Source organism: Mesocricetus auratus, unplaced genomic scaffold, assembly GCF_017639785.1.
Source record: "Mesocricetus auratus isolate SY011 unplaced genomic scaffold, BCM_Maur_2.0 Super-Scaffold_100009, whole genome shotgun sequence".
In the NCBI taxonomy this organism is placed as follows: Eukaryota; Metazoa; Chordata; class Mammalia; order Rodentia; family Cricetidae; genus Mesocricetus; species Mesocricetus auratus.
The window spans coordinates 10300989-10317134 of record NW_024429193.1 but is presented as its reverse complement, the minus strand read 5'-3'; the positions used below and the strand labels follow the sequence as shown (position 1 = coordinate 10317134).

The 16146-nt window shown below is 41.0% G+C and overlaps 1 long non-coding RNA gene across 1 annotated transcript; it reads left to right on the top strand.

The window, feature by feature from the left end:
• Nucleotides 1–1819: 1819 nt before the first annotated feature.
• Nucleotides 1820–14882, top strand: LOC121142203. The gene is made up of 2 exons (XR_005879183.1): nucleotides 1820–1954; nucleotides 14661–14882. It is a non-coding gene; the product is annotated as an uncharacterized LOC121142203 (long non-coding RNA).
• Nucleotides 14883–16146: the final 1264 nt, after the last annotated feature.

Below are 16146 nucleotides of genomic sequence, written 5' to 3'. Positions count from 1 at the left end.
TCTACAAGGATTTTATATTAGATGCCCTGAGAGTCTACAGACTGCTAAAACAGAGAGACACAACCCTTCTCGGTGCTCTCAAGCAAAATGAGTTTTCTCCATGAAAGAGCCTGGCAAATTAGCAATCATTAAGCACTTTATTTGTGCTAAGCACTACTTGTAGAGAAATAATATCATTCACTGTTACAAAACTTCACTGTACTCACTAAGTGCTATATTATCTTACACAGACATGTTGGTGAGATATCACATTCATCCTTATGTTTCAACATGAAGCATTCTATGATTAGATCACCGCTGTATGAAGCAGCATACAGTGAGAATCAGATGGGAAAGGACATGAACAGCAGAGGAGCTGTGCGACTGTCAGAGCACACACGGGGCTTTATAACAGGAGCTGCTATAGTGAGCTACCTCCTTCAAGCCTCACACGACCATTAGCCATCGTGGAGCAGAGACTGCAGTGGTGACCCGTGAGATGTTTGACTCTATAGTCATGCCAACAAAGAAAACAACGGACTATGGTTCTATGGTGATAGAACAGAGCTGTTAACAACCCATAATGTAAGGAAGGCAGGGGAGAAATGCTTTCCAGTTCCCTACCTTTAATTCTACCCACCATGTCTTCTCACCTCTCAGGTGCTTGCACTCTTGGAAGCTTACTGAGTATGTAGGAGATTGGTTAAAATCTATGCCCATTGATGCATTATCAGGAACGTCTTCATCCATGCTGAGTGGAACTTTTTGGAGATGACATTCCTGTGCTTCCCTTATGCAGACTCTCACCCGTGCTCTACTGCTGTAAGGTAACAGCCCAATAAACTCATCAGCTCTCACATTTACACTGGTTTATTTGGCCCACTGACTACACCTTGTTTAGAGTAACAGACATTCACGGTTCCCCTGGAAAAGTCACACCTCAGGAGCCCATTGAGGAAGACACATTTAGTTTGGTGTGATAGGAAGCATGTGTGGGAACATTCTGGCTTACATGCTAGGTAGTTCATGGGCTGAGTAAGAAAATGAGATGAAAATAACAGAGTCATATAGAGATTTGAAAATACTACACTGCTGGCTTGAAGATAAAGGAAGGAGTCAGAAGTCAAGGAAAGCAACACACCTTGAGAGTTTGGGAAAAACAAAAATCAGAAAATGAAAAACAAACAAATAACAGAAAAATGGAACTGCTTTCCTCCCCCTTAAAGCCTCAAAAAGAACATAACAAAGAAGAAACATTGGTCTTCGCAGAATGAAATACAGTGCAAACATCCAGATATCAGAACTATAAAATCATATTGTCTTATGACACTAAAATTGCGACAATGCTTTTGCAAGAGCTATAGGAAAGCAACGCATCTCATAAGAAGGAAGGGGTGGGAAGCCACCACAAAAAGAGAACATAGCTTCCCGCAAACGCAGATGCCTTTCAACTTCCTGTTGTGAGTCACAGTTCTATGTTTATGTGCAATAACAGCTCCTGACTGTAGGTCAGTTCCACTAAAATACACCCCCAACATCTTTACATGTTCTCATATAGAAATGGCCCAAATTTGGCTACTGGTTATGTACATTGTCACTGGCAAGAGTTTGGCAACTTTAGGACCAGGTCTATTGGATGGCATTATCTATATAATCAATACAGTACTCTCCTTTATCTCTTCTTGGTCATCCTACTACAGGAATCTTGTTATAGACACTGTGGTAGTTTGAACATAGTTAGCCCCCATAATCTCACAGGGGGAGGTGTGGCCTTGTTGAAGTAGCTGTGGCCTTGTTGGAGGAAATGTGTCACTGTGGAGTGAGCTTGGAGATCTCTTTTGCTCAATTGTCACTGAGTGTGACACTCAGTCTACGCCCTGTTGCTTTCTGATCAAGATGCAGCCAGCACCATGTCTGCCTGCATGCTGCCATGCTCCTCCTCTCCATGATGATAATGGACTGAACCTATGAAACTGTAAGTAAGCCCCAATTAAATGTTGTCCTTTATAAGGGTTGCTGTGTTCATGGTGTCTCTTCACAACAAAAGAAACCCTAACTAAGAGAGTTGACTTCTGAATCTTTCAAGTCCTTTGGGACAGGGATATACATAAGCAGAAACAGAAACATAGAGAAAGTTAGGAAAGAGAAAGACACTGTCAAGAATGGAGGGGCCACAGCATTTAGGAAGGTCTGAGTTTCAAATACCCTAGACCAAACTCCTCGCCCTGTTCAGGTCATTTATCTGGTGCCACCCTTCTTCGGCATTTGGTCACGATAGGCTTTCTTCGCACCCTCTCTGTTTGATTATATGACACATAACCCATAGGACCACAGTTCTTCAGTTCTCCTCTGCTTCTCGTTTCCTCCCTTTGTGAATGCTGATGTGTCCGAAGGTCCTCCTACCTGATTCTCTGTCTTAGGCTCATTCCCTGTACTTGTAAAGACCCCATGCCAGTCCTCAGCTTGCGTTAGAATTTCAGTTCTTATGAAGACCAAATCCTCACCAGCTTAGAGGGCTGGAGCAAGTTACTGCTTCTCAGACTGAGTTAACTCTTACACTTAAGGGGGATTGGGATTCATACCCACACGTACAATATATTGCTTACATGACTTTTCTATTTTACAGACAGTGTTCTCCCACTTGAGGGGAGATAATTTGATGGCAAGCATTGCCTTCTGTGACAAAATGCTAGGGATACATTTAATTTGTGTGGGACAGTGGGATGTTGAGCATATTCCAGGAGATGTGTAAGTACAAGACTACATGTCATGTGGAGACAACCAGTCGATAGTGAATGTCTTCCTGGACCTCCCTCCACATTACTCTTTGACACAAAGCTCTCACTGAACCTGGAACCCAGTGATTTGACGAGACTTTCTGGCCAGCAAACCCCAAAGATCTGGTCTTACCTCTCTAGCACCATGGTTGTGTGTAACATGAAAAATAAAAGACCCAGAGACTGATGTTGGGGTTCAACCTGAAGATCAGGGAAGCAAAGCAGCCGGCCACTTGCTCTTACTCTACCTCAGAATGAAAGGTGATTCTAGCTTCACCAAACCTCACACTGTAACCTCTCCTCAGTGTGGGTGGAGAATCCTGAGACTTCAATGTCTTCCTATCCTCAATGTGGCTGGGGAATAGATACCTCTATACTGACCTCTGCAGACCCTGCTCTATTATACCCCTCTAGTGTTGGGATTAAATGTGTGTGATAGAAGGTACTGAGATTATCTTTGTGTGAGTTGACTCTCTTTAGGAATGGATCAATCTTGTGTAGATCAAAGTGGCCTTGAACTCACAGAGATCCCGCTATCTCTTAATCTTGAGTCCTAGGATTAAAGGTGTGTACCACCACCTCCTAGCTTCTGGCTCCTGGAATTAAAGGTGTGTGCCTGGCTTCTATAGCTTGTGGCTGACTTTGCTTACTGAATTCTCAATCAAACTTCAATAAATCATAAATAATACATCACTGCAGTTGTATAAACATGACACCATATGCAGATTTTCACCTGGAGGATAGGGGTCCAAATCTAGGTCCTCATGTTTGCACAGTGACTCTTTACTGACTGAACCAGTCAGGTTCAGTATATTCCCAGGGCAGTTAGTTCATTTATACAATTGACTTTCAAATAATTTCTAACTTTGGTGTCTAAGAAACCATGAAGTTGCACAATCACTCAGACTATACTTTGCTTGGGTTAAGTTTAAATTGGTTCAAAAGATTGAAAAACTAAGGAAAAAATATTCCTTTAGAAAATGAGGTCAGGCATCAAAATAATCCATATTAGGATTTTGTTGAAAAAGTGAGCAAAGAGTGCACAATAGATTAACTTAAACGACATGGAATGTCTACAAGAGAAATTGACAGTATTAACCAGTGATAGAAGTGAACTTAGAAACAGAAAATCATGAACGACAAATATTTTTGAACTTTTCTTAGGTCACGAATCACATGCGTATCCCACCCTAAAAGAAAAAAAAAAAAAAGAAGACAGATGATCAAGCGATTTCCTGCCAGGGGGTCAAGATGTGCTTTAGTACAGTAATCATTCTGAAAAATCTTGCAATAAGGAAAAAATTACATTTGTTTACACAAATGTTTCCCTAACCATTTGACCTTTGACTAATCCCATCTTTTATAATCCCTTTAACTCCTTTCATATGGGAATATTTAGGGTAACTTTGCAATACAGCAGGGTTACCAACTTTTTTCTGTAAGGGCTGAGGAGGAAACACTTTAGATTTGGCAGGTCACACGGTCACTAGCCTCTATTCAACTCAGTGTGCAAACAGTCTAAACAGGGCAGCCTTAAGAAGGGGATGTGATGTGATCCAAATCAATGTTTAAAAACACACAGCAGACCAGAGTTAGCCTGTGAGCCACAGTTGCTGACCCTGCAATGGGGGCCATAGTTCTCCCAGAAACAGAAGCTGAACACTCACAACTCTTTCTTTTTTCCCAAGAAGTATTGCCTTCAAGTTTCTTCAAGGAGCAGTGTCTTTGAATTTAATTATGGCATAAAAAGACCTCAGCAGACTGGGACCCAGCTTCCTCATTGAGGGAGGAGACTCACCAAGAGATGAAATGCCTGTGGCTTACAGTTTGAAACAAATATTGCCTCAGGCTTACTGGTTGACTTAGGGTGCAGATAAACCTTTTAAACTGTTGTTGCTTCCCAGCAATACGATTGTGCTAGATGTGCATTTCAGAAACAGGATGATTTAGTATTAGTCACTTGTCTCACTCTTAGTCATGAGGCAGAGTGATGAACACTGGTTCTTAGCTCATTTTCTCCTTTCTGCTAAGTCTAGTATCTCAGCGCATGGGATAATACCGCCCACATTTAAGTTGCTTTCCTGCCTCCACTAGCCTGATATAAATTATCCCTTACAGACACTTGCTTCCATGGTGTTCCAAATCCCATAGAACTGACAACCAAGAATCACCATCACCATCATTGCACATCTATTTATTAAATGTGTTACAATGTTGAAAAGGTGGCATCTATCCACTTCATTTTAAGTAGTAATTATGCAAGCTGTAATAGTATAATCTCACGAAATGTAAAGTATTCTATTCAGGTATCTAAATTTAAGGGATAAATTAATATTGTCTCCTCCCATGTACCTAGTGATATCTATTCCAACAAAGTTCTCATTAAGACAATTTGATCACCTTAGGGAGATACCCTTAGGTGATTAAAATGTAAATGGTAGGAACATAGTATTTTTCCCCATGACAGTTCTTTCTTTTCTCTCATTATCTTGTTTAGAAACTCATATGCTTTGTCAAATTAGCAAAAATATTAGCAAGTATTACAGTCCTGGTTCCCAACATTAGTTTTGATCATTTAGCTCATTTCTTCATTTCTCTGGAGGCTCAAAAGACCTTTGGCAATTCTGTTAAATGATCTCTTATTTCCTCCAGTAAATGTCATTTCCTTAATCTAGTAATTAATAAGAAACAAAGTCCCGTTTGTTCAGTGGGTGTTTCTCTCCCTTGTTTTTTGCGCTGTCCTACCATTTACCATTTTATTTTTTGCCAAAAATATGGGGTTATTTTTACTGCTAACATTTAATTAGATTGCTTGATCCTTGGATAAAGTTTGTGGGTTTCCATTAACCTACCTACAAAGACCAACCCAAATACTTTTTAGAATTCAATATTTTACTAACTCATGGAGAATTTCATACATTGATCCGATGCATCTTAATAACATTCACCTCAGCTCCTCTAAGATCCATCCCCAAGGCTCTACCTCCGCTTCATTTTGTATTGTCTTTTCTTTCTTTTCTTTCAACAACCCATGGACTCTAATTTGTGTTGTCCATACAGTCATAGTGGAGGTAGGAAGGCAACCTAAATGTGGGCAGTGTCATCTCATGGACTGAGATAGAAGGATCTATGCACTGGAGGTTGGTGGACCTACTCTGGGCCACACTGGAAGAAAATGGACTCTTCTTGCCCAGCAGCCTTCAGTAGTCACTAGCTTCACAGCTAACAGTAGAGACTCATAATGCTTTCCTACTTGCATGCTGGAGTGCTGACTGGATTGATCTGGAGTGGGATTGTGCAGGTGACCACAGCTGCTGTCATCTCATGCAGTTCAACAGTTTGATGAAGGTTAATATCGCTTGAAATGACTAAGTGACAAAGCCACTCGGATATGGCCTTGGCTACTGAGTTACTACTGTGATAACAGGAAAATGTGCGATACAGACCAAAAAAGTATCCTCACGTTTTCACAGGAATCAGATTTCTTTTTCTGTTGTTGCTGCTTTGCTTTTGTTTGCTTTTTTTTATTTTAAACTTTTAGTCATTTTACATACCAACCACAGTTCCCCCTCTCTCCCCTCCTCCCATTCACCCACACCTTTCCTCCACTCAACCCCCCTTCTACCCCTCAGAAACGGTAAGGCCTCCCATGGGGAGTCAACAAAGCCTAGCACATCAAGTTGAGGCAGGACCAAGCTCCTCCTCCCTGTATCAAGGCTGAGCAAGGCATCCCACCATGGGTAATGGGCTCAAAAATTTAGCTCATGCACCAGGGATAGATCCTAGTCCCACTTCTGGGGGTCTCAGAAACAGACCAAGCCACAGAGCTGTCATCCAAATGCAGAGGGCCTAGTTCAGTCAATGCAGTCTTCCCAGCTGTCAGTCTAGTGTCAATGAGCTCCCAGCTCTGTCAGCTATCTCCATTGGTTTCCCCCTTCATGATCTTGATCCCGCCCCTTGTTCATATAATCTCTCCTCCCTCTCTTTGACTTGACTACCAGAGCTTGGCCCAGTGATTGGCTGTAGATCTGCTTCTATCAGTGACTGGATGAAGGTTCTGTGATGACAGAGAAGTCACCAATATGATTACAGGGACATGCCTGTTTGGGCGTCTTCTCTACTATTGCTAGGAGCCTTAGCTGGGATCATGTTTGTGGATTCATGAGAATTTCCCTGGCATCAGATTTCTCACTAACCCCATAATGGCATCCTTTATGAAGATATCTCTTTCATCCCTCTTCCTCTCCATTCCTGGTCAAGTTGGGGGAAATCAGATTTCTTATTAACTTAGGCTACAAGTTTGCAGTGAAACATCATGATTTCGTCAGGTCAAAAATTGAATAAATGAAAGATTTCCTTGACTACCCAAAATTTAGCCTTAAGCAATGACAGCTAAACTCATCCACAACTAATTATTAAGCATTTCTTTTCCATAGAATTCAGTATTTCAATGAAATATTCCTTGTCCAGAGAATCATGTCAATGGATGCTTTTCCTTCCATGACTCACATGTTCTGTTCTGTGGTTACCTCTCTCCCTGTTCCTTCATCCCTGTCTTCACTGTATGGGACAAACGGGGTTAATCTCTTGATTGCTACTTAAATAGCCCCTTCTGACTCAAAAGCAATTTGACTGTTGCCTATTTGTCAAGCATTGCTTGTGCACTAGAGACGAAACAGGGAGTCCTTACTCTCATAGGGCTTATAGCTAGAAAGAAAAGGCAATGATGAAATGCATAGGCAAAGAGGATTATTATATGTGTAGGCAACACACTGCCCACCGTGTTCTAGGCCCTTCTAATCAATTAGAAATTAAGAAAATGACCTGCCAGTTCTCTTACCTGGTGACCCTAAGTTTGTGTCAAGTTGACAGTTGGTGCTATGATTCTGAAGAACCTCGTCTTCCATTATAAACCTCTCTTCAACAGACTTCAAAGTGTCTCCACTTCCCTTTACAGCAGGGCCCTCAAAATCAACCCCAGTCCCCATGAAATCAGCCTCTCTCTTCCCCTACACCTCCTCTGAGCCCCTCACTGCACACTTGGCTACTGGAGGTTCCCCGGGCAGACTATCGATTCTTCACAGCTCTGCTTTTTATCTCCTTCTCATCCAACCAGCAATCCTCCTCTGGCCATCTTCCAGGCCTCCCCAGATGTTCTCTTCCTGTCCTTGGCCACCCCAGTCCTTTCAGCATCTTTGGCACACTGCAAGCTCCTGTCAGTCATTTCAGGCTCACAATGTTGCAGTCCATCTAGATACAGCAGCCAAGAAGAGCTTTTAAAATTTGGCACGTCTAATTGTGCCATTGCCCTGCTAAAAAACCCACCATGACTCCCCGAAGCTTTGGGGACACAGTTCAAACACATGAGTTTAGTTAGAGACTCTGCCTCAGTTAGCTCACTGCCCTTAACAGCTGCCTTTTCACCCGTACAGGAGGCTGCCAGGACCCTATAAAGATCTACTGGGCAAACCCTCCCAGTTAGGAACTAGGCATGGCTGCTTCCTGGGATGGCAAATGTGTCTGGTTCACCATCCTGCTCCCTACAGAAGGCTGTCTTCTAAGGAGAATGCTTGCTCTGCCCAAGGTAGCTCACAGTAGTGGATCTCCCCACCCTACTCATATCCCAGGCTCTCCTAATGCTTCCCTGTGCCCTCAGCCAGCCCCTGGGTTTCTCAAAGTCTGGGAGGAACATGGACATTTCTATGTTTGTGATGGGGTTTAAGCCTAGAGCCTTGCATATGTCTAAACAGTGCTCTGCCACTACAGAATCATCTCTAGAAACAGAAGTGATTCCTATGTTCCGTTCATGGGGAATACTTACTGCTCCCCCAAGCAGTTCAAGTCACTGTATACCCATGTCACTATGCCCTTCATCCTGCTGCACCTGTGACCCCATACAGGCCCATAGCCCATTGTCTAACACAAGAACCCATTGGCCTTACTCAAGCCATCATTCTGTGTTTCAATTCTTGAAAACTCTTAGTGACTCACAGTCTTTGCTTTAATTAGAGACCTCTCTCGTGTCTTCCTGATCCTTCCTTACAAATCTAACTCAGTGTTGACCGTCTGAAGCTGAGGTCAGGAAAATGCCATCTTTGTATCCCAGTGCCTAGGCTAGTGCTTGGCGAAGCATGACTACCTAATGGGTGGCTTTTCAATGAGCAAATTCATTTCACAGTCCTGAGACAAACTGCACAAATGCCATTTTGAAGCATTTCAGATGCTACAGAAATAGCATTTGACAATAATATATAAAGTTAGCTCCAAATGTGTGCTAATATTAGTGTTCTTAAGCTAGACACAGCCCGAAATATCTCTAAGAACCACATGGTATCCTTCCCCTTTTAACTTACACTTATAATGTATTGACTCCTTAAAAATTGAAATCAATGCCCATCTATTTCCTTCTCTAAAAGGCCTGTATGATGAGGCAGGGAGTCTCAGCAGAGGTTGCCCACCAGCAGAATTATGTTGTGTATTTGATGGGGATAGATTCCCATCAGGGAATAAAATAAGATGCCCTCATTCTTCCTCGCTGTGCATTTGTGAGGCTCTTAGGAAGGAATATTCGCATTGCAACTTTCTGAGCAAGTTAGCTCCCGTAGTGTTTTTAATTGTCCCATTTATACCTGACACCATTATCCCTATGACTAAACACTATATTGCTGAACATAGATAGTTATTGGATATATTATTAAAACTGGGAGAGATGAATGAATGGAATACCAAATGCTAATATTATTTTCCTGATTTAGCACTTTGTAATCCTAAGCTTCAATACACTCACTAATGTGCGCATGTGTGCTTGAGCACACACACACACACACACACACACACACACATACAAGCTATATTTAAATCATTCACTACGAGTAATGTTTGTAATAGCCAGCATTTTCTGGGTGCTCACTATGTGTTCTAAGAATTTTACATACATTTCAGCATTTAGACTTTACAATACTGAGGAAAGTGTCACACCATGACATATTTTGTTTCCAGATGAAGAAACAGGAACAGAAAGGTAAATAGCTTAAGGTCATGCAGCCGGTGAATGATGGAACCTTCCTGAAAATCCAGTCACTATAGTAGCACAGGGACTCTGCTATTAATGTCTCTGCAGTCTTATATTAACTTGGATGGCTCTACCAAGAAAAAAGAATACCTTAAAAATACAAAACACTGATTTTTTTCTCGTCATAACTAGAAGAAAGTACACATTTTAATGAATTCAGCATCGCTGAAATGTACATATGTGTCATGAAAGTTATGCATATGTGTCATGAAAGTTACACATTTATCTCATATCTCTCCCATCAAGCAGGGCTCCACCTTACACAGGCAACACATGGGAGAGTGGCAAGTCACAGGGTGTTCTGATCCGTAGGTTTCTAAAACCACACGAAACGCTGTGATAAACACTTTGTGTGCAGTGGTCCATTCAACCCTCATTCATGTGTAGCTGAAACAATGCTCTCCTTTCTGCTGGCATTTAGAACAGGGATTTTTCCCCCAAGGTCACAGGGCAGCAATTCAAACACAGGCACGTGGTTGCAGGTTCAAGGATAAGTTAAATTCCTTAACAGGAGTATTCTGACTACTGGGAGACCATGCGCATGTGCTGACTGGCCACAGGGTACTCAAGTTTGTGAAATTCACTCCCGTACTAGTATCAGGTTCTGTGTGTATAAGTCTAAAGCGTCAACACTGCCAATTGTGTGGGTACTAACACGGGATGGAATCAAGGCCACAAATAAGGCTTAGTTCTGAACACCAGGCTCTACTGCCATTTTAACTTACTTTTCAGTTGTTAGTGAGAACCTTAGGAAGAGCATGAAGAAGCCCAGCCTTGACAAGAAAGTATGAAACAACTTCCGGGAAATGCTTGCAGGGCACAACTGCATTTGTGTACACAGCGTCATGTGCTCCTAACAACCAAAGGGCCTGTCAGGGTCCTAGGGACACAGACAAAACTGCTGGAATAGCTGATTGTCAACTGTTTAATTGGAGCCAGGCATGGTGGGATCACATCTGATCCCAGCACTTGGGAGGCAGGGATTGGCAGACCTCTGTGAGTGCAAGGCCATCCTGGCCTGCAAAATAAGTACAAGGTCAGCCTTGTTTCAAAAATAAAAGACTAAAAAAAAACCAAGAGAAAAGTATAACTTAAAACACACATCTAAAAGAAAACCTGAAAAAAAGGTTCCTTTTTAATGCTATAACAGAATCAGGAACGTAACGAGTGGATTGTAATGAAGAGTAAAACACAAACGCATACTTAACAAAAGTAGAACTGGAAAGAATAGAAGCTGTCATCTAGCCCAGGACTCACAACAGGAGGTGCTCTGTGCATGTTTATTGAATAAATGGATGAGGTTGGCATTTATACCTCAGGCTGCCTTCCACTAAATGGTAACATTACTATGAACGATGCTATAATTAGTGTAAAGAAATATCTAGTTACAACCTGCAAATATTAACATTTAGAAACTGGCAGTTTTCAGGGCTGGGGAGATTCTGCTGGCTGCTCTCTTGGAGGACGCTGGTTCAATTCCCAGCGCCCACATGTCAGCTCAAAACCATAGCAGAGGATATGACCCCAGTCTTCTGCACTTTACAAGTACGAGGCAAACACATGGTGCACATACGTGTGTGCAGGCAAAATAAATATATAGACCTAATAACAAAAATTTACGGCTGACAATTTAGCGTCCTAAAATAAGCTTCATCCATGTTGGGCATCTGATTAGCACCCGCTCTAGCTAAATAGTGGCCTGCCTCAACTGAATGTGCCAGGCTTTGTTGACTTCCAGTGGGAGACCTTACCCTTCCTGAGGAGTGCATGGGGGTGGGTTGGGGGTAGGTGAGGAGCACGGGAGGAGATGATTTGTATGTAAAATGAATAAAAATAAAAAATAGTGGACCCATTTGCAAATAATGTTGGCACCTTTCACTAAGTACAGAGTTCAAATCCAATAGTGTTTGCTTCAGCCCTGGAGTTCCAAGAATTTCTAGGCATATGAACATTTTTAACATCAGACGTGTTTTCTCTTTCCTTTTAGAATCTGATTTGCTCAACGATTCTGTCATTTTTTTCTAAAACTCAAGAATAAAAGAAGTTTAATTTCTTTTCAGAGTCATTACCAAACCCACCAAGATGTCACTGAGCATGGCACTCAGCTCAGCTGCAGTTCTCTGAACTGGACAGTATCTCATTATGTCTTCTCTTTGTTACAGAGTACTGTGATCACTAGCCATTTTGCCAGATTTTACAAGCCAGAATACATGATTTCCTTAATGTGGAATGACTCTAAGTCAGTCTAAGCAGAAGCTAGTAATGATACTAACCTGAATAATTAGGGTCAGTCTTCATTATTAGAACAAGGGCAGCCTTTTCAGAACTCTGTGATAGATAGCACAGCCAATATCAGCACTCTTCTTTGTTCTTTGTTTTTGTATTGATCTAATTAAACATCATACATCAAGGCATGGGTTAATGGTATGTTGACCCCATATAATCATTAGCTTTAATTTGACATGCATATGTATATATACATATATAGCCTATGCTACAACATGTGTGGTATCTCCTAAATTCTCTAAAAAACAGAGTTTGTAAATTTCATTTACAATCAAAGACAAACTCAACAGAAGCAATAAGAGAGTTGTCTCAAACACAGCCTACTTATTAATATGTCAAAAAGTACATAGAGTTAATTGACCTAAGGTAATGACACTATAGGGGGAAAATACATTAATAGTCAAAGTGCCCTTTTATATATCATTGATAGTCTCCCATACAGATTAATATTGATACAAATTAATTTCCTAATTTTGAAAAGTACTAATTGAAGCAACTTGGCCTGGTTTCCAGAATTAAATGTATGCCCTTGAACCATGTTTTGGATCCATTTGCAATATCCATTCTAAACACTGGAAATCCTAGTTTATCCTGGCTCTGATTCAACCTTCCAACATTTCCTCTCTGTTTATTTTGGTCTTTTGGAACAGGTCCAAGTTTGTCTCAGTCTTTGAAAGCAGATGAATGAAACTGAAATCACATTTACTTTTCTTCTGGCTCTTGTATTTGTGCTCAAAGACACATCTAATTCCTCTAATAATTTTCATAGAGAAAAATTACTAAATTAATCTATTTTCGCACTCACTAAAACGGAGATTATTTATAGCTAATATAACATCACTCCCATTTTTTATTAAAAAAATAAAATCCTTACTAAAGGGTAGATTACTGTTTTCCCAGGTATGCCTATAAAAGCTTTATATAATCCTAAGTACTTTGGAGTAACCTAAGTTAGACTCTGAGAGTTGAAGTAACTGAAGCCTGGGACAGCTAATGACTCCTGTGAAAGTTCCATGGAGATCCTAGGACTGCTGATAAGCATAGTTTGTTCCCACTCTCCTCTGACTTCTGTGATTGACTGTAGAGATCGGGTTACTCAACTTCTGACTTGATCTTCTAAGTTTCCGATGAATGGTTGAAAAGTCAACTCTGTCTCCCACTCTGTTACTGAGCACTGGAGTTATCTTGATCTCTCTCAAAAATAGAAACAGGAACAAATAAATGTCAGGGATAATTGTAAGTCAACATAGAGAAAGTATGAAGGACTTATTTTAAGAAAACAGCTAATAGGTGGTAGGGCTGTGAGTGTTGTAGACTATGATTTTAAGAAAACAGCTAATAGGTAGTAGGGCTGTGAGTGTTGTAGACTATGCCAGCCCCAGAGACTAATAGAACACTCACCAAAGATACACTTCCAGCATACAACTCTTAACTCCTCAAAGGTTTTCATGAACACAGGCTAAAGAACCCTCAGCTAAAGGTATCTATGAATTTTTAGTAGTCTAGTCAAATGCTTCAATTTAAACACCCAACATGTCAAGCATTGTCTTATAAAGATATAAAATAGCTTGAGAAGTGCTGTATACAAAGCTAAATAATGTTATTATAATGATTTTCTTAGGCCCCATATTCTCCATGATTATTTGTTTATAAAGGCATTCAGGCATCAGCAGAAGACAGAGCTGTAAATATGTACCTAGCCTAACATGAGGGTTATGTTTTGGAAAACTCATGAATGAATCATTTCTTTTTTGTAAACCATAATCTTATTTTAAAATGCATAGCAAGCTTTCTATTTAAGACACTCTGCAGTAACTCTTACAAAGGATAATTCAAAATAATCACCATATTCTGTTCACAGAAATGCCGAGGACAGACGCCTCCTAGATCAGGAGATGGGTTCTCACAGATACCCAGCACTGGGGTAGATTGAGTGCCCTCTGTCAGGAATTTACATTTACATGGGGCATTTGTGCCAGTTCTAAAAGTATGATAGCCACTTAGGCAGCATTATATATAAAATAACGGGACCTAGATTCCATCCCAAATGACTGTGTTAACCAAAACACAATTCTCATTCAAAAGGAACTAATTGTTAATTTTGACCCAAATATGAGTGACCATTCTGGTAAAGAGGGATTCAGGTTACCCCCAAAATGGTTTCTTCCACCATAGAAATAAAGTTTTATATATAAACTTGAATAGTCACACACAAAAAAATGACAGCTATAACTCAATACGTTTACCATGTATGGTGGTGAGCATAGCCTGTAGGAAGGTTATAACAAGGCAGGGAGGGAAAAAACCACATTCCCGTGTTTCAAATGTCCATGGTATTCTCAGCTTTGGGCTTTTCAGAAGTCATTGGTATGCTAAGACTTTATTCCACAGGGTTACCTAGCAGTCAAAAGAGATGTTACGTCAAATACAGAGGTGGGTGATAAATCGATATTAAAGAGACTGAAGACAGTCCAGGGTAATTTTTCATTTTAATAACAACTCTCCACAAGCAGGAAGTTCTAATCAGTCACTTTCTTTTTTTGCAGAGTTTTCAACACAGTGTGGCTTTTTTTTTAAGGGAACTTCAGTTCACAAGTAAAAACCTCTTGCACAAGCATTCCTGTGGATGAACGCCCAAGCACGGAAGAAGACAGTCCAGAGCAAAGCCTGACAATAAACGAAGGAGAGGCAGCAGTCACCCAGTCTCTCTTTCCAGAAGCTTTTCTTTAAAGGGGAGCAGACAAATAAAGTATTAATCATCAAAAGTGGATGCCCAGTCCTGGGAGATTTTATTTATTAATTCTGGGTTTCTGTTGGGTTTTACAGATGAAAATGCTCTAATCCGTTCGTGTGTTCACTTGTGTGAGCTAGCAGAAAAGGGACTGGTTTTTCTTCCATGTTCTCCTGTGCTAGCCTTGAATAAACCAGAGAGCAAGAGCTTCCTATCTTGAGGAGAGGAACTGAGCAAGGTTGAAGCGAATCTCCAACAGAGGGAGAAAGCAACAATGGACATCCTAGCAGAGGGAGCTTGCAGGGCTGGGAGACAGTGCTTCTTCGGGAAAAGTGCTAGTCACCTGAGCTGAAGTTCCGTCTTTGGCCTACATAATAAGGTAAATGCAGTGGCATGTGTCTATGATCCCAGCTTTCCTGGAGAGACGAGAAGCAGAGTTAGGAGGCTTGCTCAGAAGGTTAGGAGACAGCTAGACTGGAGAACACTGTTCAGCAGCAGCTTATACAAAAAGATTTCTAAATAAGATCAAAGAGAGAACTGACTAACAAAAGTTGTTCCCTGACCTTCCCCCTCCCCACACACACATGTGTCAGGGAGTGTGTGTGCCCATGCTCACACATATGTGGTATGCACACACAAAATTGATTAGCTGAATGAATTACTGCACAAATGAAATCTACAGAAGCATGGGTCCTCCAGAGAGCATTCGTTTTCCCAGGGAATGGAGGAAATGTTGACAGAAAGAGACAGCGAGAATTAAGGACAGGGGAGTGCTGATCTACAGAAAAGGGTGACATAAAATAACTGTGAAATGAAATGGAGAGAACTGTCTCCCATTGGTCCATCACATCACAGAGTAAATGTTGTTCAAAAAGGACAAACCTTATTCTCACAAGTTGATCTTGGTGACTTCATACTGGGACCCAAGTGGCCACCACATGATCTCATTTGACATAAAGAACCATGCTCTGGTTCAGAGACTAAATGAGTAAATAAATAAATAAATGAATAAACAAATGAATAAATAAAGCTTGCCTTTCTCTATGTATAGAACATTTATTCCCCTGTCAAGCCTCAAAATAATGCTTGCTCATTTGCACAGAGCTGATTCCCAGTCTCTAGAATTCCTCACTGATAAAGTCAACGAAAACTGTCCCCCCTCCAACCCTATCTTTGAGCATTCTCAAGACCCCTCAGTATAATTCCCTCAGGTCTGTTCAGCTATTCTGACTGGCATGACACAAAGGGAGTGACCTCTGCATGTCCATGTTGCTTCTTTCAGATCTCTTAAGTTGTCTTCC